The sequence below is a fragment of the Dasypus novemcinctus genome, chromosome 1, assembly GCF_030445035.2.
Source record: "Dasypus novemcinctus isolate mDasNov1 chromosome 1, mDasNov1.1.hap2, whole genome shotgun sequence".
Classification (NCBI taxonomy): Eukaryota; Metazoa; Chordata; class Mammalia; order Cingulata; family Dasypodidae; genus Dasypus; species Dasypus novemcinctus.
The window spans coordinates 104,565,481-104,587,805 of NC_080673.1; the positions used below are offsets into that span (position 1 = coordinate 104,565,481).

The 22,325-nt window shown below is 40.6% G+C and overlaps 1 pseudogene; it reads right to left on the reverse strand.

Moving 5' to 3' along the window:
- Positions 1–10,301: 10,301 nt before the first annotated feature.
- LOC139437445 (zinc transporter ZIP13-like) lies at positions 10,302–21,871 on the reverse strand (annotated as a pseudogene).
- Between the last annotated feature and the right edge of the window lie 454 nt (positions 21,872–22,325).

Genomic DNA, 22,325 nt, shown 5'->3' on the forward strand with positions numbered 1-22,325 from the left:
TACAGTAAGGATTAGAGTGGACTTACTGATATTCTATTCATGAACTATTGTGGTTAGTAATCGAGAAAATGTGGTATTGGTGTTGAAAAAGTGGCCATGGAGGCTGCTGGGTGCGGGGAATGGGAGGAAGAGATGAGATGTGGAGGCATTTTCGGGACTTGGAGTTTTCCTGGGTGGTGCTGCAGGGACAATTACTGGACATTGTATATCCTCCCATGGCCCACTGGATGGAACGTGGGAGAGTATGGGCTATGATGTAGACCACTGGCCATGGGGTGCAGCGATGCCCAGAGATGTACTCACCAGATGCAGTGGATGTGTCATGATGATGGGGGAGAGTGTTAACTGTGGGGGGAGTGGTGGGGTGGGGACGGTGGGGGTGAATGGGGACCTCATATTTTTTTAATGTAATATTTTTTAAAGAAATGAATAAAAAAAAAAAAGTGAATCCTCCAAAAAAGGCCCTACTTACAAAGGGTTTACACCCACAGGAATGGGTTAACTTTAAGAACATGTTTTCTGGACATACACAGTTTGACACCACCACAAAGGTATATCAGTTTAATCTTTTATATCATAAAGTTTATATATTCCTTTATATAATAAAATTTCTAAATTTTGTCTGCCAAAGACAAAAGGTTGTAGATATCACAATTCTATTTATGTGAATTTTCAATTGTATTTCTAATAGTTTTTGTGTTATTTATTTTGAGGCTTTTTCCCTGTGAAAATTCTTGATTATTTTTATTCCGTCTGTTAGTTTTTTGTTAATATAAAATGACTCTCTTTTTTGCATTTCATTATTTTGCCTTAAATTCTACTGTGTCTAAAAATAATTTGTTACTTGTGGGCTTTTGTTTTTTTATTTTTTGGCCTGGTTTACCTTATTTTTTAAAAAAAGAACATTTTGTGTATGTACTAGTATTATTTAACAGAATTATAACATTTTGTTTTTTATTCTAATCCAGAAATCTCTGTCTTAATATGGGAGATCCAACCATTTGTGTTTACTGTGCACAAATATTATGCTTCATATTTTTTTTCATTTCACTTTATTTTATTTTTTAGTTTTACTGCTTTATTGCTATATAGATTGTGTTTTCTTTGCCTTAATTTCTTCCAGTTTTGAAGATTGTTCAAAATATTGTTCTAACCTCAGGATTTTTGAGTGTTAAAGGGCTCCTCTTAAGCTTCTCCCTCAACCAATATATTTTTATACTAGCCTCTGATTTGTAGTTCACCCTATGGATTGCATTGACTACTATCTGGATGAAGAAAGTGGAGAAATGACTTAATTATCTTTAGGTCAAAGAGAACAGGGAATTCAGTGAATATTGTAGACCCTTGTCAGATATGGGATGAACCCCACCCAAAATTTGGTTTGGTTATTGATGCTGATGATGACATACATAAACATACACTTATACACACATATATGCACACACAATACACAAAGAGGGTATGAAAAGATTTTTAAGTCATATGATGAAGCTTACTGGGGAAACATGTCAGGCTCCCAAAGCTGGTCTGAAATGGTTTGAGAGAGCAGGGAAAGGAAAGTGGCTTGAGATTTTTACTGTGGTTAGGGGTTGGGGCTGGGGTGAGGGTTCCCACTTGCAGGCAGGAGCTTGTAAGGTTTGAAGCATTCGCTGTTACCAAAAGATGGAGCACTGGACCTTCTTAACAGCTTTACCAGCTCTGGGGCAAAAGGGGAAGAAGAGGTAGGACTTAAAAACTCAGCAAATATCAAAATGGAGTCAGACTCTATTCCAGAGGAGTTTGAAACTAAGGGTACAATAGTAAATGTTAGTCTGCAACAGATCTACAGATGGGAGTAAAGGGAGGAAGCATCAGATTTTGAATGGTCCTTCCCTACTTAAGTCATAGTTGTCCTCTGGGTCTTTATTATACTGTATCTGATCTACCGGAACACTGGGGAATAATTTGAGAGTAGGTACATTTCTACAGGCTTGATGGATTATGAATTTTGTTCCTGACAGAGCAATCACAACATTTAAGGAGTTTATTTTTTATTTTTTTTAAAGATTTATTTTTCATTTATTCCCCCCCTCACCCCCTTTCATTCACTGCGTGTTCTTCTGTGTCTGCTTGTATTCTCATTAGGCAGCTCCAGGAACTAATGCTGGGACCTTTCTTCTGAGTAGAAGAAAGGCAATTACTCTCTTGCGCCATTGAGCTCCCAGTTCTGCTGTATCTTCTTATTTTCTCTCCTCTGTGTCTCTTGTTGCTTCATCTTGCTGCACCAGCTCTCTGCATTGGCCAGCACTCCTGCATGGGGTGGCATTCCTGTGTGGGCCAGCACTCTGTGGGTCAGCTCACCATGTGGGACAGCTTACCCTTACCAGGAGGCCCTGGGAATCAAACCCTGGACCTCCTATATGGTAGATGGGAACCCAACTGGTTGAGCCACATCCGTTTCCCTAGTTTTTATAATGTCTGACAAGAATGAAAATTTGAAAGCCATCATTGGTTAGTGCTTGAACCTCAGTCAAAGTGGGGACAAAGGCTATTATTTGCAATGGGTACAAATCTGGATTGATTGCAAATGGGAAATAGATAACAGAATTAATTTATTCTATTAATAGCCATAAATATAAGTGGCTTACCTTTCTTATGAAAGGTAAAGACTTTTGGATTAGGAGAAAAATATAAAATCCTATTTATAAGAGGCACAGATACCCACAAATACATAATGAATAAAAAGGAAAGGAGTGGTAAGGAGATATCAGGCTAATGGAGATAGAGAATAAAACACAAGTTACCTAAAAAATAAAAATTTAAGACAAAAGCATTCAAGGTGGTCTTGAACAAATATTTTTTCCCCGTGGCCTAATAAGCAGTTGAGAGTCTCATGTAACAGGAATGTGAGGTTTTATTTCTCTATGGACAATAGTATTTATTTTTTTCCATATGAAGCACATCCCCCTTTGGTGTTTGGCTCAATCCATTAACCTGGTGAAAAGTCTACAGATTTCAATTAGCTACTTCCTGTAGGTGAGGAGAAATAAAGAACCAGTTCTTCTTTCAGACATGCAAATATACCTTTTATTTTAAATCGTATTCGTAATTGTCTTTATGTTTTTCAAAAATATCTTTTTTTTAAAAAAGATTTATTAATTTATTTCTCTCTCCTTGCCCCACCCACCCTGGTTATCTGTTCTCTGTGTCTATTTATTGCATCTTCTTTGTCCACCTCTGTTGTTGTCAGCGGCACGGGAATCTGTGTTTCTTTTTGTTGCGTCATCTTGTTGTGTCATCTCTCTGTGTGTGTGGCACCATTCCTGGGCAGGCTGCCCTTTTTTTGCACTGGGCAACTCTCCTTATGGGGTGCACTCCTTGCGTGTGTGGCTCCCCTATGTGGGGGACACCTCTGCGTGCATCAGCACTGCACGTGGGCCAGCTCCCCATGGGTCAAGGAGGCCCGGGGTTTGAACCACGGACCTCCCATGTGGTAGACAGACGCCCTAACCACTGGGCCAAGTCCGCCACCTCAAAAATATCTTAAAACCTTAATACCTCTAATTTTTCAAATATAAGAATAAGAAGACATTTTTTTACTTTACCCATGATGGAAGAAGGTTAGTAAGAGCCTTTTACTTTGCTTGTTATTGAGGAAAAATGCCCTTTGTTCAGTCAGTCTGAATGGATGGAGTCCATGTAACATGATGCTTTCCTGCACGTAGATATAACAGGGCTTTTAAAACATCTTTATTTGAGGAACCTTTATATCTCAGGATGTGATATTCCCTACTCCTATTACTTGCCTTTTCTGAGATTTTTCCAGTTTCTAAATGGACAGAGAAAGAGATGGGTGGATAGATAGAACTGAGGTGGAGTAGTTCTCTATATGCTTCAAAAAGTGACAAAGAAGGATCACTGCACATTTTTGGTTCATGATTTTTAGGAAGGGGACAGACCATAGGGAAGATACTGCAGTCATCCTCCCACTCCTTTCAGGTTTGCTCTGTATCTGTGCCTTGTAGCATGTAGAAATTCATTGTAAATTTTATTTTATATTTTCTCTGAATCCTTATTGATGATTTCAGTTTTCCCTTTATTCATGTCTTTCAGAACTATGTTATTGGGAGGCTGAGGGTGACAATAGGCAGATGCCATTTCCCTCCTATGAATCATGAACTTAAGTTGTTAAAATTAAATGGTTATGGACACTCTAATAATGACTAACTCAGTATTTAATGGAAAGGATAAGACTATACCTTTTGTTTTTCTTTAGTTTTCTTACACTTTTTAAAAATTAAAGTTAATAGATCACAAAGTACATTACATTAAAAAACATAAAATAACATAAAAAAACATAAGAGGTTCCAATATACCCCACTCTCCACCCTCCACCCCATCATTTTTGTAAATTGTATTTTTTTGGAAGATAAATCACGAAAAAATGTTACATTAAAATATATAAGAGGTTCCCGTATACCCCCCATCCCCCCACCCCACTCCTCCCACACCAACAACCTCCATCACTGTGGCACACTCATTGTACTCGGTGAACATATTTTGGAGCACTGCTGTACCACATGATAATAGTTTACACTCTCCCCCAGTACATTCAGTGGGTTATGGCAGGGTATATAAAGTCCAGCATCTGACCCTGCAGCATCATTTAGGACAACTGAACATTCCCAAAATGCCCCCACATCACATCTCTTCTTCCTTCTCCCTGGCCTCAGCAACTACTGTGCCCACTTTTTCCACCTCAATGCTACAATTTCTTTTATTACTAGTCACCATAGTTTTATAGCAGAATATCAGTAAGTCCACTCTAATCCATATTTTATTCTTCCATTCTGTGGACCCTGGGATGGTGATGTCCACTCCACCTCTAGATCAAGAGGGGGCTTAGATTCCACATGGATGATGGATGCAATTCCTCTGCTTGCAGTTGTTGGCACTCTAGATTCCCTGGTGTGGTGACCTGGGTAAGTCCAATGAACTAGAGAGTAGGAGTCACAACTCTGCTGAGGCTCAGGGCCCAGCTGGCACATGGGCAGTCCAGAGAGTCAAGTCCCCTGAGCATGCACCATCCCTAATGCCAACCACAGGTTCAGTAAAAGTGATGGAAGGCATGTGTAGGAAGGTCACATCTGAATCCAGCCCCATCACACTCAGGAGCACAAATTCCAAAGTAGGACCCTCTGACATGGCACAGAACTCCAAATCCATCTGCCATGACCATATACCCTGTGGATCTTCATTGCCTTCAGGAGAACCAGCACCTAGGATTGTATCTACTTGGGTTCTCTCTGGGGTCCTGTTGAGGTGTACGTAAGTGTGACCCCTCTGATGACTCTTTTTGGAAGACAGCCATATAAACTTATTTGTCTTTGCCATTCCCCCCTCTTATTCAAAGTCAAAAAGCAGTTTTTAACACTTGATCCAACATGTAGGCAGAGATATTCTGTTGGTCTGAGTTGACCCTTTTATTCAAGGTCTCTTTCTAGTTGCATCACCAGTTAGTGATTGGTAGTAATCCCTTGGTGCCAGGGAGGCTCATCCCCAGGAGTCATGTCCCACACTGGGGGAAAGGTAATGCATTTACATGTTGAGTTTGGCTTAGAGAGTGGACACGTTTGAGCAACATGGAGGCTCTCAGTAGGTAACTCTAAGGCACCCTTCAGCTCTAGGCCTAGTTCATATTTCAGGCACACAGGCTCATCAGCATAGTCATCAGTATCAAGGGCTCATTATTGGACCATCCTTCCTTGTTGTTCTTTGCCATTGCACTTGAGGGATTATTGTTGTTCCATTGGGGAATGTGACAGAGCTCCCCTGGGTAGGAACTCAGCACTCCCTCAGTTGACGTTTGTAACTGTAACTACTATAAAAACACACAACATATATAAGAGCATTTTTATGTCCCCTATATATATGCCCTGGAACGCCCCCCACTCATGTGTCCCCCATCAATAACACCCCACACCAGCGTTCCTCCCCAGCCATAGTTGAACCTCTCTATGGTCTAAAACTTCTTCAACAGTGAAGCCTAACATATTGCCAAATACAATTAATAGGAAATTGCAATATAGTGATGGGTTTAAAGTTTAGAAATAGAATACATAATAATTTAGAAATAATGAAATAAAGTATAAATGAATTGGTGTATTAATAAAATGAAAAATATTATAAAGCTTTGTTTCAAACATTTTGCCTTTCTTCACTGTAATAGATGTTGGCCTGTATGTACAGTGGCAAGGCACTTTCTTCCGTTTCTTCCTCAGTGTCTACATCCTTTCCTTTTATTTTTTTTTCTAATTTTTAATTTTGTCTTTGAATAAGTTTTAGATCAGAGTAATTCACATACACAATATAGGGACTCCCATATATCCAACATCAAACCCTTTTCCCCTTTCCCCTGCAATGATCTTTTTACATGTTTATGTTATATTTGTTGCAGCTGATGTACAGATTTTGAAACATAGCTATCAAACATGGTTCCATTTTGGTTTACATTATGCTTTATATTTTAGACTCTACAAATTTCTAAATTTTTAGCTTCCGTAAGTTTAACATTATGGTTTACATTTTAGCTTATAGACTTCTTCTATACACGTTTGGTGTACGTTAACATGTCCTATATCCATCATTGCATGATTTTGTGGAGTACTTCCATTACTGCCCAGTTGTCCTGCTTCCATCTATTTTATACCTCTCTTCCCCTTTCCTCAGGGCCCACAGTGACAATCAATCTTCACTACTTGAGGGACCAGAATTATAGATACTGTAACAATGCTGAGGGCTTGATATATTAGACTGCCCTTACTAATTGGGAGCCACCGATTCTCTTGAGAGACACAATTCCCTCTATTTGGGGACATCAGGTCTCCCCAGGATGTGGGAACACCTTCACACTCATTGTATGGGTCTCCACCCAATGCTGTAACACACTATGACAAAATGAGCACTCAGTACTCCCTAGAAGCTTGTCTCTGTACCAGATGCCCTCCCACCCCCTTAAGCACCTTAAACACATAATCCTTGTTATATTTTCTAAGACTATACCTGAATTCTGGTCATTTAAGACATGGCCTCTGGCCTATCATTATTCTTGGATTTTTTTTTTATTTACTAGAGAAGTTGTGGATTTATAAAAAAATTGTGCATCATATACAGGGTTCCCATATATTAACAACTTGCATTGGTGTAGTACCTTTGTTTTTATACAATTGATCAAACCACATTTTTATAATTGCACTAGTAACTGTAGTTCAAGGTTTAACTTAGGGCTCATTGTGTTGTGCAGTTACATGGATTTTTAAAAAAATTTATATAGGGAAACGGACTTTGGCCCAGTGGTTAGGGCGTCCGTCTACCACATGGGAGGTCCACGGTTCAAGTCCCGGGCCTCCTTGACCCGTGTGGAGCTGGCCCATGCGCAGTGCTGATGCGCGCAAGGAGTGCAGTGCCACACAGGGGTGTCCCCCGCGTAGGGGAGCCCCACGTGCAAGGAGTGCACCCATAAGGAGAGCCGCCCAGCGCGAAGGAGGGAGCAGCCTGCTGAGGAATGGTGCCGCCCACACTTCCCGTGCCGCTGATGACAACAGAAGCGGACAAAGAAACAAGACGCAGCAAAAAGACACAGAAAACAGACAACCGGGGGAGGGGAGCGGAATTAAAGAAATAAAAATAAATCTTTAAAAAAAAAAAAAAAAAAAGAAAAAAAAATTTATATAATGTATATAAAACCTAAAATTTTCCCTTTTGATCACCTTCAAGTATATAATTGAGTCCTGTTAATTACAGTCATAATGTTGTGCAACCATCATCACTAAATCATTATGAAATCTTTTTCATTGTTCCAAATAGAGATTTTATATATTTTAAGCCTTAAGTCCTTATTCCCTACTGCTACCCTGTCCCCTGGTAACCTATATTCTAGATTCAGACTCTATGAGTTTGCTCATTATAATTATTTCACATCAGTGATATCATACAATGTTTGTCCTTTAGTGTCTGGCTTATAATATGATGTCTTCAAAGTTCATCCATGTTGTCAAGTGTATCAGGACTTTATAACTTTTTCTGGCTAAATAATACTCCATTGTGTATATATACCATGTTTTCTTTATCCATTCACCTGTTGATGGACACTTAGGTTGCTTCCATCTTTTGGCAATTGTGAATAATGCCACACTGGTGTGCAAATATCTGTTTGAGTCCCTGCTTTGAAATCTTTTGGGTGTATATCTAGAAAGGGGATTACCAGGACATAGAGAATTCTATACCTAAGTTTCTGAGGAACTGCCAAACTGTCTTCCACAGCAGCTGAATTATTTTACATTCTCAACAGCAAGTAATGAGTGCTCCTGTTTTTCCACATCCTGTCTAAAACTTGTACTTTTCTGTTTTTTTGATAGTAGCTATTCTAATGGATATGAAATGATATCTTACTGTGATCCTAATTTGCATTTCTCCAATGGCTACTGATGTTGAGCACTTTTTCATGTGCTTTTTTGCCCATTTGTATGTCTTCTTTGGAGAAATGTCTATTCAAGCCTTTTGTCCATTTTTTATATGGGTTGTTTGTCTTTTGTTGAGTTTAAGGATTACTTTTTATATTTTGAATATTAAACCCTTATATTTTTGCTCATTTCAACACACTATTTTCTTGCTTTCATGGTTTGATGAGAAATCAGTACTTAATCTAATTGGGACTCCCTTGTACTTAATAGACTACTTTTCTCTTGCAGCTTTCAGAATTTTCTGCTTTGCATTAGAAAGTTTGATCAGTATGTGATGGGGCATATATTTCTTCAAATATATCCTGTTTGGTGTTCTCTGGGCTTCTTGGATGTGCATATTTACATCTTGCTAAATTTGGGAAGTTTTTTGGTATTATTTCTTTAAATTTTCCTTCTGTCCCTTTCTCTTTTTGGGACTCCCATTATGTGTATATTGGTATGCTTGATGGTGTTCTAGAGGTGTTTTAGGCTATTTTTTTTTAAATAATTCTTTTTTCTCATCAGACTGATATATTTTAATTTTGTTTTTTTGAGGCTAATATTTGTCTCTTGCCTATAGAATAGGTATTTACAGATATGAACAGAACCACACAGAATAGCTGTAAAACCATACTGACCCCGGTGGAGCAGCAGGGCTTGAGCCCAGCTTGGAGAGGGCTTTCTGAGTTCCTGGGTGTCAGCCAAGGGCAATGGCTGGAGATTTTGGCCTCAGCATTCTCCCAGAGCACATTCCTGAGCACTGATAATGTGGGCTCTCACCACGCACACATCTTTCTTACTAAAGGGGCCCAAACAGGGAGAGGTGGGCATGGGTTACTCTCTTTGTGTTTTCAGAGTATTTACCTGAGCCCCTGTGCTGGCAGAGTAGTGTCCCTGAGCTGGACTGGGGACCTCTCTGGCCTGGGGCTGCTGTTCACCAGTCAGAGGTGGCAGGAGCTGCTGGCACTGCCAGGGAGCACTCACTGGGGGAAAGAGAGCTGACCCAGGGTGGGCAGCCACACACAAAAAAGCCTTGGAAAGCATCTGCCAGTTTAAGGTAGGGAAGGGGTAACTGTCAGTGCCAAGTGGGGTTGGGGGCTCACACAGCATCTGGCACTTCTTTCTTCTCTGGTCATCAGGGAAGGGACCTTACAGGTGATGGAGAAAGGGCCAGGAAAATGAACGCAGCAGGGAGAAGCAGCCCCAGCCTTAGTACCTGGGCTGTCTGGGGACTGGGTGCATGTGCAGCGACACTTAGTTCCTCAGGCAAGGGACCCATGAGGCCCAGCTGGAGACAGGTAGCCTTAGGATTCCCCATGGCCCTGGGCATCTTGGGCTGCTGTCACTCAGACAGACCAAGTCCCCTCTGTGTCCTGGGCAAGAGGCGACTGCTGGGAACTGTGCTGCTGCTTCCCATAGCTTACGCCAGGAGGGCTAGATGACAGGGTTGCAGGGAGAGGGAGGGAAGACCACAGTGTGTCATGCCCAGGAAAATGATAAGCAATGGGAATACTCTTCTGATCCCCACCATGAGTGGGCCCTGGGTAATATCTGAGGGATCACAATGTTGGTCTTGTACAGCTCCTCTGGCCACGCGTGCACATAGCACACACTTGTTTGCCAGAGGCTCTCTCTGCTTCACACATGGTCACATTGCGATTCGAGTCTCTTATTGCTGTATGGAGGAGTGGGGGTGGCAGGGATGCTACTCCTAGACAAAGAGTGATCACAGCACCATCAACACAGTGCTTGAACTTAGCAGAAGCACTAGCTGCATGCAGTGCCATGGCTCATCTTCCTCCAAGAGGTTGGAGAACACATTCACCGGGGTGATGTGGAGAAAACCACTACAGGTAAAGGACAGGATTCAAGCCACAGTCTCCTCCTTTGGGGGGTTGTGTACAGATGGCGCAGCTGCTGCCTAGCAGGCCCTGCAGTGCCACTGAGAGCGGCAACTTGACTGCCCTCCATCAGCCAAGGCTTGCCCAGAGCAGGATGGCGAAGTCACCTGCTTCATGGGGGATCTCATGCAGGAAGGATAGCCATGACGGTCAAGAGTCCAGTCTTCAGGGAGGGAGCCTGAGTCAGTGGGGTCTGGGCAGCCCCTTGCCCACTCATTCTACAAGCATTTACTCTGCTCTGAATTTGCTTTATATTGGATACTGTTGGCTACTTCTTGCTCATGAGGAAACTGGCAGTCATAGTCAGTCCATGAGTGAAGTTGTCTATGATGTTGGCTATCAGGTTGGTAAAGCCACTGACTTTGATGCTCTGGACCGTGGTGCTCAGCCATGTTCTGCAGCTGGTTGGGCCAGACAGAGGCCTCCATTGAGCATGGCAGCTGCAGAATGATCTTTGCTGGTGGCCTGACTGGATGCCTCCTTCTCCTTGCTGTCCAGGAACTTCTCTAATGCCAGGAATGTCAGGAAGCCAGCAATGAAACTCATAGCCCTGGTTGTTGCTGCTGCAAGCTCTGCCCCTCACTGCTTGGGCTGGCACTTCATGTGTAGGCCCATGCCTCTAGCAGCAGATGAAGAAACACATTGCCCAAGAGTACTCCCCACCCAAGTCAAAGCTGAGCAGCTGCTTTAGGCCTGAGCCCCAGCTTCAGAGTGCAGCACAGTCCCCATCTCCAGGGGAATGATAAGCAATGGGAAGACTCCTCTGAACCCCACAGTGAGTGAGCCCAGGAGGTTGCAGATCCAGGTGTCTAGCACTCCCCACTCAGCAGTACCCCCCAGGACTTGCTTTCCTTGTTGTCTAGGTGACAGGCTGCTGCAGACCTCTGGCTTCAAAGGGCCTGCTGGGAGCCTTCATCTCCTCGTAGGAGCTCCAGGGCAAGAGCAGTGAAGAAGAGGCACCTTTGGTTTGCAATGCCACAGCCAGGGCAGAGACATCCAGATATGCCACATGTGTGCGGCAGTGCTAGCAGTCAGGGTGGCTGTCCAGCTGTGGTGCCATGCTCCACCCTGGGTCTGCCCTGCCTGGTCCAGCTACCAGGCTCCAGCACCTATTTAATTTGCTGATTCTTTATTTTGCTAGCTCCAATCTGTTCTTTTTTTTTTTTTTTTTAAAGATTTATTTATTTCTCTCCCCTTCCCCCCCACCACAGTTGTCTGTTCTCTGTGTCTATTTGCTGTGTCTTGTTTCTTTATCCACTTTCCATGTGTTTGGCACCATTCCTGAGCAGGCTGCACTTTCTTTCACGCTGGGTGGCTCTCCTTACGGGGTGCACTCCTTGTGGGGCGCACTCCTTGTGTATGGGCCTCCCCTACGCGGGGGACACCCCTGTGTGGCAGGGCACTCCTTGAGCGCATCAGCACTGTGCATGGGCCAGCTCCACATGGGTCAGAGAGGCCTGGGGTTTCAATTGAGGACCTCTCATGTGGTGGATGGATGCCCTAACCACTGGGCCAAGTCCGTTTCCCTCCAATATATTCTTGAAACCCTCCTGGGAATTTTCATTCAATTACTGTGGTCTTCAACTCCAGTAATTCTGTTTGGTTTTTTTTTATAATTTCTATCTATATTGAGATTCAGATTGTTCAATCATTGTTTTCCAGGCATCCTTTACTTCTTTGTTTGTATTTTCCTTCATCTCCTTGAGCATATCAAAGATCATTTTTTTAAAGGTTTTTGTCCAGTATATCCACAGTCTGGTCTTTATTGATGCCTTCTGGATTTTTATCCTCTTCTTTTCAATGGGTTATCATTTCCTGTTTCTTTGTCTGTCTTGTAATATTTTGTTGCACACTGTACATTTTAATATTTTAGAATATTAACTCTGGAAGTTATTCCCTGAGATGTTTCTGTTACCGGATTTTATTTAGGTTCTTGGCTATGCTGCAGAAATGAATCTCAAGAGCACATTGGGTGAGTTAGGCCAGTAATTTATTCAGGTATGGAGGGAAGAAAAATGGGAGAAAATAACAGATCCAAGGTCCCAGGTAGAGAGGAAGGAGCTAAAAAGTGAAAAAGAGGGTTGATTTACAGACTAAAATTCCCCATTATAGATGATAAATTCCCAGGTTTACTTGCATAGTGAACCAAGCAGGGGAGAAGGCAGCTGGAGTCAGGGTCCAGAGGCAAGAGAGCATAAGAGAGTGAACTCAGGCCCAGTGCTGCTTTTTGAACTGCTAATTATCCCACCACTTTGCTAATGGTAGGGGAGGAGTTCCAGCTGTTCACTGCTTTGATTGCTTATTTCTCCCATCAATCTTGCAGGAGGGCCCAATGATAAAGTCCTTGGGGAATATCCAGGGCTTCTCCTGGCTTCCAGTCTTCTTTGGAGTGGCAGAATCTTGGGGGGGTCTTCCAGCAGCCATCTTGGGGTTATTGATGTCCACGTGGACTTCTTGCCAGGTTCCAGATCTGTCTATTAATTCCCTATCCTACTAGCCTGCTTCATTTCTTTCTTGAGTTTATAACCAGTTAGTGATGTGACAGAGATTTTCCTAAGTGTTAGGAGCTAGCCTTTCACTGTCTTTGTAAATTGGCTGTGCATTGGCTGGTAAGCTCCATCTGAGTTCAGCTTTCCTGTTAGGGAGGTCGACCCAAGGCAAAAGCAAAGTGCAGGGTCCTGCCTAACTTTTCCGGGCCTCTCTGTGTCTTTCCTTGGGCTTTAGGTTGCTAGTGGTTGTAGGAGTTCCCTTGTTTACAGGAATTTCAGTGCCCCCTCTATTTCCAGGAAACAGACCTTCTCCCTCTCCAGGGTATTCCATCACAGGTCCTAAAGCAGGCAAGCCTTTCCCCCAGGCTGTCTCCCTCAATTGTTTCTTTTATTGATGTCATTGTCTCAAGGTACATTTGCCTGGAGGACAAATTCTGGGAGGGAAGAACATGGCAGAGATGAGTTTCCCAAGTTAGTCTTTCCCAACCTGAACAAGTCCACGGACCCACAAGGAGTACTGTCTGGCTCCAAAATGCCATGGAGAGAGGCTGAAGGCAGGGCGAGAAAGGATGCCTGGAGCTTTTTCCAGGGCTCTCTAAAGTGATGCTGTCTTGACCCTGCCCCAGCCCAGGAAATGCAGCCCAGGAAATCTGACCTCCATAGCTCTGAGGATGCATACTGCCTTTAATTCTCAGCTGCCTTTGTCCAGGGAAGGTTGAAACAATGGCTATCCTCAGAGCAAAGCCCCCAGCTGTCCAAAGTAGTTAATCAAAACATTGGTTAGCAACTGGCCTGCCCCCTCTCTCACTCCCTTGGGTCTTGGTGAACTGGATATTTATGTCCCTTCTTTAACCAGCAATCTAAGTCAGGGGCCAGACCCCACTGTTGCCTGTCTGAGATTTGGGGATCGGTGATTGTAACCACTGCACAGAGAGCACAAAATGCTGGCATTTACTGGAATTTACCAGTCTCTTCCTCCCACTCTTCTCTGGTAGATGTACAGTGATCTACTGACCTCTGGAGTTTCACAATTGTTGATTCAGATAGTTCCTGCCTGCTTAATAGTTTTTCTGGTGGAGGGACTTATTCCTAGAGCTTCCTACTCTGCCATCTCCCCACAATCAATCTCTTGGGTTTTTTTTTCATTCATTGAGATGGGAATCAGATACATTAAACCTTTCTATTGAGCGAGAGTTTTTCATAGAAAGAATCATGGATGTTAAGTTCTCATATATATACTATTCCTCATATGGAAATGAAATATTCCATATGAGATACAGGGCTATTTGTTGTGGCAGTATTTCTTCAAGTCTGGAGGCATCTCCTTGAGGGAATCCAGCACCCAAGAACCTAATTTAGGGCATTTTTGAAAGAAAAGAAGCTAATATTATATGGAATGTTTTTTTTTTTTTCCCCAGTCATTTGAATTTCATATACATATCAGTCTTCCACATCCAGTGGGTTAAAGATCTCTCTTGTGTGTCTTAAAGCCATTTCCCTCTGAGATTTCTTCTTTATGGAGAACTTAGTGACTCCACAGTCCTCTATGCATCTTTAGTATACAAAGGTATGAAGGTAAGGTGGGAGATGGTGGTGGTGGCACTTACTGTTTAACATACTCATTTGCAATTCTTCGCAGGTGAAATTAGAGCCAGTGTCCCTACACCTACACCGTGAAACTATCACAGTGGACCATCTGATCCCTACCAAAATATTTATTGTGGCAAAATATTTGCTAACTCTTTATCTAGAATCATGCCTTGAGATTCATAGAAATATTTGGGATGTGTAGGCAGTCTTCCTTTTAATAAAGCAGATTCAAAAGATTTTAACTTTAGAACATCCTTGGGCCTCATCCCCATTAAGACTATGATGTTATTCTTGTTCTTTAGTCTGTGTCTTAAAAAATATTGTTTTTTTTAAACAATTTTCTTTAAATATTTATTAACTGCCCCCCCAGTTGTCTGCTCTTCTGTGTCCATTCACTGTGTGTTCTTCTGTGACTGCTTCTATCCTTATCAGAGGCACCGGAAATCTGTGTTTCTTTTTGTTGCATCATCTTGTTGTGTCAGCTCTCCGTGTGTGCGGTGCCATTCTTGGGCAGGCTGCACTTTCTTTCGTGCTGGGCCGCTATCCTTACGGGGCACACTCCTTGTGCGTAGGGCTCCCCTATGCAGGGGAACCCCTGCGTGGCAGGGCACTCCTTGCACACATCAGCACTGTGCATGGGCCAGCTCCACACGGGTCAAGGAGGCCAGGGGTTTGAATCTTGGACATTCCATGTGGTAGGTGGATGCTCTATCCATTGGGCCAAGTCCACTTTCCTTAAAAAATATTGTTGGTTTACTTCTCTGTCTCAGCCATCTGTAGCTTTTGCCATCACTGGTATTTGCCTCCATGTTCTCTCCAAACATATTGAGTCCATTGAAGAGCACTGTGTTGTATCCAAGTTTTGTACCATATTCTTTTATTCCCTATATTAGTGTCCTGTGGTTGACATAACAAAGTACTGCCAACTGTGCCGCTTAAAACAACAGGAATTTATTCTCTCACAGTTCTAGAGGCCAGAGATCGGAAACCAAGTTGTTGACAGAGCTGTGTTCCTTCCAGAGGCTTTAGGCAAGATTCCATTCTTACTCTTTTCTAGTTTCTGGTGGCTTTAGGCAGTCCTTGATTTGTGGCTACATCATTCCAGTCTTGCCTTTATGGTCATATTGCCTCCTTTTTTTCTCTATGCATCTTTCCTCTTTATGTCTCTTGAAAGCACATCTTCAAGGATGATCTCTTAATCTCAAGATCCTTAATTTAATACATTTCAAAGATTCACTGTTCAAATATGGTTATATTCAGAAATGCAGGGGATTAGGAACCAGACCTATCTTTTTGGGGGCCACTATTCATCCTACAATAGATATTTCCAGTATACATCTAACTGTCCTTTATATAGCTCTTAAGGATTGATGGCCAGTCAGGGAAGAATCTTGCTTTTTTTTTTTTAAGATTTATTTTATTTATTTCCCCCCCCCCCCCTTGTTGTTTGCTCTTACCATCTGCTCCCTGTGTCCATTTGCTGTGTGCTCTCTGTGTCTGCTCGTCTTCTCTTTAGGAGGCACTAGAAACTGAACCCGGGACTTCCCATGTGGAAGTGAGGCGCTCAATCACCTGAGCCACCTCAGCACCTGGTTTATTGTGTTTCTCATTGCCTTTCTTCTTTGTGTCTCTTTTGTTGTGCATTTTGTTGCATCAGCTCACCATGTTTGCCCACGGTGCCAGCTCTCCTTCTCCAGGAGGCACCAGGAACTGAACCTGGGACTTCCCACGTGGTAGGTGGAAGCCCAGTCACTTGAGCCACATCTGCTTCCCAGAACCTTGTATTTTGACCACCCTCTTCTTAGGTTCAACTAAACATTCAGACTCAAAGGTTATCATAGGCCATACTTGGTAGAGTCTGCTTAGAAGGGTATAGGACAGGACTGCTTTGAAGGGACAGGTATAGGACAGGAGCTTGCCTATGAACAGTGTCAGGAATTCTGCTTCTGTAGGAATCTTTTCAGCAATCACACAGAATTACAGGTGTAAGGAGATGAAATATATACTAGGAGGGTTTGATAAATGTCTTATATCATTCAACAAGATTACATGAAAACTACAAGTGATAAACAAAGCTATGATGTCATTCCCGCCAGCCCTTTGGTGACCATACGTCTGACCAGTGAGAAGTTTCTCCTCTTGGCATAAACTTGGATTCACTCCAACCTGTATTTGTCCGCATAAGCAGAAGATTTAGCTTTTATTTTATGTTTGAGAACTTTTGCCATCAGACTAAGTGTTCCCACCCAGGCATCAATATCTCATTGCTATCTTCCTTCCCATTCTTTTTTCTACTGAGGTAAAATTCACATAGCATAAAATTATAATAACAATTTTGAAGTATATGATGACATTCAATACATTCACAGTGTTATACAACCACCACCTCTGTCTAGTTCCAAAATAGTCTCATCACACTAAAAGGAAACCCGATATCCATTAAGGAGTCACTCATGCTTCTCCCTACTCCAGCCCATGGACATTACTGATCTGTTTTCTGTCTCTGTGGATTTACCTATTCTGTATATTTCATAGAGATTGAATTCAGCAATATGTGACCTTTAGTGTCTGGCTTTCTGTCAACATAGTGTTTTTGAATTTCATCCATGTCTGGGCATGTATCAATATTTCATTCCATATTATGGCTGAATAATTTTCCATTGTATAGACATACCAGATTTTTTATACAGCCATTAGTTGATGGATATTTAGGTTGTTTATGGCTTTTGGCTATTGTGAATAGTACTGCTATGAAGACTTATGTGCAAGTATTTGTTTGAATGCCTGTTTTCAATTGCTTTGGGTATATATCTAGGAGTGCAACTGATGAATGATATGCCTTAACTTGTAACTTTTTGAGGAGCTATTAAATAGTTTTCCATAGTGGCTGTACCATTTTACAATGCAACAAGCAATTTCACATCCTTGCCAATACTTGTTATTGTTCATTAAAAAAATTATTATAGTCCTCTTAGTGGGCGTGAAGTGGTATCTCATGGTGGTTTTGATTTGCATTTCTCTAATGAGCAATGACGTTGGGCATCTTTTCATGTGGTTGTTGACTCTCCTTTTCTCTCATAGGGGACACTTGGACACTTGAGTCAAAAGTCTGAAAGTCTAGCCCATATGGTCACACTTAAAACCTTAATATCTCTGGGTGGATGAGGGCCATTAAAAAGACTTTTCTCACCAGCAGTGCAAACCAAAAGCTGTAATCTAAGAAGAGAATATAGCCTGACTTCTCCCATATGGTACCCAGAAACAACTGTACAATATATTTCATTCACCCTGATATTTCCAGAACCTATTACACTACCTGCCATAAAATAGTACTTAATTGTTTGCATTGAATAGAATTGAAATAAATTTTAAATTTGAAGATGGTTTCCTGAGCCCATTCTGAATCACAGTAATAATTGTGCATCATCACATCATCATTTCATTCAGTTCCTTTATCCATTAATATCTAGTGTTCCTTTTAATGTTCAGCTTGTTTAGATTGTGCCTTTACTCCATATCTCTATATTTCACAGCAAGGAGCTCATTAAGTTCTATGGCTTTAGATACCATTTGTATGCTGATTGCTTATAAAATTCTATCTCAAGTCCTTCACCCCTACTATAAATATTTTTGCTTAACTCTTTATTCTACATATCTTGGATATCTGATAGGTATCTCAAACCAGCCATGTCCAAAACCGAACTTCTGATTTTTACCCACCTGTCTTTTCCACATAGTCCAGCAATCCAGTTATTAAATAACTTATTTTAAAAACTTCGGAATTTTAATTGATTTCATTATGCAAAATCCATTAAGTGAGTCCTTTCTCTGCTTTTAAAATATATTCCTATCATGACTTTGTCAGTCAGGGTTCTCTTGAGAAGCAGTTCAAATAGAATATCTGTGAATATATATGTTTTAATTTAAGGAATTGGCTCATGTAATTGTGGGGCTGGTGAGTATGAAATCCATTTGGCAGGGTGGCTGGCTGGAAATTAGGCAAGATTTTATGTTTTAGCCCTGAGACAGAATTTATTCATCTCTTGGAAACCTCAGTTTTTTTGCTCTTAAGACCGTCAACTGATTGGATGAAGCCTACTCACATTATTGAGGGTAATCTCCTTTATTTGAAAGACAACTTATTGTAAATATTGCAGACATCTACAAAATACCTTCACAGCAACATCTAACTAGTGTTTGACTAAACAAATGGACACCATAGCCTAGCCAAGATGATATATAAAATTAACCATCACAATGACCTCACCTTTTTCACCAGTACTATCTTGGTCAAAGCCATAATCATCTCTTGCTTGGATTACTGCATTATTTTCATAAATTGGCCCCCTTCTTCTATTCTTAGCCCTCAATGACCTATTTTACATACAATATTCAGAGATATCTTTCTAAAATGAAAATCAGATCACATCCTTCCCTTGTTCAAAATTCTCCACTGGTTTCCACCATCAGAATAAAATTTATACATTTTACCATAGTCAGTAAGTTCTATAATGATCTTACCCCTGCCCACCTCATCAATTTTACTTTCTGCTACTCTTCCTTAGTCTTATGTATTCAGCTGGCATTTATCAGTTTCTTTGAACATGCCAAGCTGTTTCTTGGCTCCAACTGTTTTGCATTTATTGTTCTTCCTGCTTGGTATGCATTTGCTGTTGAAAGGCATATACCTCATTTCATGCAGGTTTCTACTCAAATATGTCTTTAGAGGAGCCATTCCTGACCACCCCATCTAATCACCTACCTCTATGTAGTACTTTTCATTTTTCAAAATTTTACATAACGTAATGCTAAGGGGTGTGGAGTTTTTTTTTTTTTTTTTTTTTGGGTAATGAAATGTTTCTAGAATTTTTTGTGGTGATGAATGCAAAACATTGTGATCATACTAAAAGCCTTTGATTATACAGTTTGGCTAGGTTGTATTGTATACGAATATATCTCAATAAAACTGCTTAATAAATAAGTAAATAATTGTGCAAGAATAGCCAGAAATAGCAGCTATGTACAGCAGGAGAAACATAGATTGAGAGGTGAAAAATTTTCTTATTTGTCTGTTTTTTGTTTATTATTATTATTGAAATAATAAAAATGCTCTAATAATGAATGAAATGATTAATGCCCAACTGTGACTATCCCAAATACCATTGATTGTACACCGTGGATAAATAATATGCTTTATTAATATGTATCAATAACATTGATTTAAAAATTATATATAATAAAATAAATTATATATTTACATATTTGTTTAAAATTGAAGCCCCAATATGGCAGAAATTTTATCTTGTTAATTTTATCTCCAGTGCTTAGACTTAGGACAGTGCCTGGCATATAGTAGACAGTAAATATTTGTCAAGAGAGTCAAAGAATGGTCAAGGATAGGGAGCTGAGATATACCACAAGATGCCCTAGCCTCCTTATCCCACTAGATCGATTTTATGGATAAACTTGTGAGAGGAGCATGGATAATAAGAGCATCCATATAAATTTACATCCCAGAGTAAGTATACTTAGAGTGTATTGGATTCCATAATTTGAAGCCATAGTATCTGGTCCTTTGCTCTACAACTAGTATCACATAGAAGCAGATCTCTAGTATGCCCTTGTACTTCACAGATTTAGTTCTGAATAACTTAACCTGACCTGTTGCATGTAATGAACTCTTACCTGATCTTGGTATTTCTAATTTCTGACCTCTTTATTTATTTATAAATAAATATAGACTTACCGTATGTTTTTGTGCTCAGGACCAGCTTCATGGGTATGGGACCAGTGCAGTCTGTGCTCAGACAGGTCCCACACTTGGTTTAATGCTCTGCTGTTGCTATTTTGAAATTCTTAATAAAACTAAATAAAATCTTGAAATTCTTAATAAGAACAAAGACTGCCACATTTTTTATTTGCCTTGGGATCTGGAAATTGTATAGACAGTTCTATTAGTGGCCCTTATTTAGCACTGTTTTCCAGGCTGTGGTTTTAGCTCCAGGATTCTCTCATTGGCTGTTTCACGTGTTTATGATTCAGCTCGGTCCCATCTTCTCCTACTTAACTTAGCTCACAGAGGTAGCACCTCCACTAGCTTTATCTTAGCCCTAGGCTTGGAAAGTTTTGGTGTACAAAACATTTTTTCATAATTATAATAATGGATAACATTTATTACACTCTATATGCCAGTCACTGTAATTGGTAATTCCTAATTTATGACTAAACTTATAACCTATTGAAACATTGTGAGAGGAAATCCTCCAAAGGAAAATTGCAATAGAACCACTGAATTGTATGTACCAAAGCCTCATTGTTTTTAGAGCTGATAATTTGATAATATGTTCAATAGTTAACTTTCTGGATAGGTTCCAAAATGGATCTCAGTTATAAGAATTTCATTTTATAGTAAATAGGGAACTTATTGAGCTTAATGAAAAGTTTTAATAAAATTATTGTTTAAACTTTTAATTTAGCAGATAAAATAAGGGTAATTTACTAAATATTTTGATCTATAAGCATCTAGAGAGGTTAAAATTAATAATCTTTAAAAAACAAACCTATAATGATGATTATTTTTACTAACAATAATAATCTGAATTATAGTAATGCAAAGGTTATTTTCCCCTCATCTTCATAATTGTTTAAAACTGTTACTTTTGAAGAAAATCATTCCTCATTTATAATTTGTTTTTTTGGAGTAAATTGTATAAAATACAGAGTTCAAAATTAAACATTATGTTGAGTTACACCTATGCTTTTTGTGTGGTGTTGAATGGCATTTTGCATTTTGATTTGATTTTTTGCTAAATATCAGCTGTTTTACATGGAAGTTATAAAAACAATGATCATGAAGGAATGGTGAAAGTAAGAATTAGAGCATAACCTAAGCTATATTTATCTTTAAAATTTTATGTTCTGAACTGTAATATTCCTGCCTCTCCACTCCCATCTTCTAAAATTTTAGTTTTTATGTTTATAGATATTATGACATGAAGAGATCAGAAGACTTAGCCATAAGTTCAAACCCTCAGGATAACCTAAACAAGTGGATAATAAATTTGATGTTAAGATATATATCAAAACAATTTAGAGAAATTGTAAATCACAAGAATGAATTTGTTCAATTATGATCAAAGCTGAAAATAGGAAGCCCTAAGAGGAAGAAGAAGCCTGAATCCTTGCAGATGTTGGCAGCCATCTTGCTCCAACATGTGGCAACAGCTTTTGTAAAGTAACTTAATGCTATGAGACCATCTTCTTCTTTCACGCCCTCAGTTCAGTAGGATGTTTTCAAACTTCTCGCAACTACTTACCTCTTTCCATACTGGCAGGCTTTTACAACGATGGCAAATTTGAGGACTGGGCTGTGGAGAACTGGCTCATCACTGGCAAATACAATGTCTGGCATATAGTGGGAGCTCAAAAATAAGTGCTTAGTGAATTAAGTGACAGAACCCCAACAGTTAGGTCTGGGAACTGCCCTGCACCTTGGCGGGCTCCACCATGACCCAGATGGTAGACAGCAGCCTTCTCAACCAAGCCTGAGAGCCGAGGGAAGCAAGTGCAGCCACCGTGGAAGGACAGCTCCGTGACCACAATCCTACTATACTAAACGGCAGAAGCCACAGCCACCTCCCGAAGCTGGAAGAGCTAAGTCAAACTTGTTCTTTCTAGTTCCATGACAACTTTTTGAAGAAAAACATCCAGGGAAAGCGAAAAAAATTTTTAGGAAGTACCAGGAATTGAACCCAGGACCTCATACATGGGAAGCAGGCACTCAACCATCGAGCTAAGCTTGTACCCCAAATAAATACCCTTTATAAAAGCCAACCGATTTCTGGTTTTCGCATCAACACCCTATA